Below are 996 nucleotides of genomic sequence, written 5' to 3'. Positions count from 1 at the left end.
CGCGACGGGGGGAAGAGAGAGAGCGCGACGGGGGGAAGAGAGAGAGCGCGACGGGGGGGAAGAGAGAGAGCGCGACGGGGGGGAAGAGAGAGAGCGCGACGGGGGGGAAGAGAGAGAGCGCGACGGGGGGGGAAGAGAGAGCACTCGACGGGGGGGAAGAGAGAGAGCGCGACGGGGGGTAAGAGAGAGAGCGCGACGGGGGGAAAGAGAGAGCGCGACGGGGGAAATAGAGCGCGACGGGGGGAAAGAGAGCGCGCGACGGGGGGGGAAGAGAGAGAGCGCGACGGGGGGGAAGAGAGAGAGCGCGACGGGGGGGAAGAGAGAAAGCGCGACGGGGGGAAGAGAGAGAGCGCGACGGGGGGGAAGAGAGAGAGCGCGACGGGGGAAGAGAGAGAGCGCGACGGGGGGGAAGAGAGAGAGCGCGACGGGGGGGAAGAGAGAGAGCGCGACGGGGGGGAAGAGAGAGAGCGCGACGGGGGAAGAGAGAGAGCGCGACGGGGGGAAGAGAGAGAGCGCGACGGGGGGAAGAGAGAGAGCGCGACGGGGGGGAAGAGAGAGAGCGCGACGGGGGGGAAGAGAGAGCGCGACGGGGGGGAAGAGAGAGAGCGCGACGGGGGGGAAGAGAGAGAGCGCGACGGGGGGAAGAGACAGAGCGCGACGGGGGGAAGAGAGAGAGCGCGACGGGGGGAAGAGAGAGAGCGCGACGGGGGGAAGAGAGAGAGCGCGACGGGGGGAAGAGAGAGAGCGCGACGGGGGGAAGAGAGAGAGCGCGACGGGGGGGAAGAGAGAGAGCGCGACGGGGGGAAGAGAGAGAGCGCGACGGGGGGGAAGAGAGAGAGCGCGACGGGGGGAAGAGAGAGAGCGCGACGGGAGGGAAGAGAGAGAGCGCGACGGGGGGGAAGAGAGAGAGCGCGACGGGGGGAAGAGAGAGAGCGCGACGGGGGGGAAGAGAGAGAGCGCGACGGGGGGGAAGAGAGAGAGCGCGACGGGGGGGAA

This window comes from Somniosus microcephalus, chromosome 28 (assembly GCF_052327205.1).
Source record: "Somniosus microcephalus isolate GS21.2 chromosome 28, FLI_Smic_1.0, whole genome shotgun sequence".
NCBI lineage: Eukaryota > Metazoa > Chordata > Chondrichthyes > Squaliformes > Somniosidae > Somniosus > Somniosus microcephalus.
Note: the sequence above shows the minus strand (reverse complement) of the source record.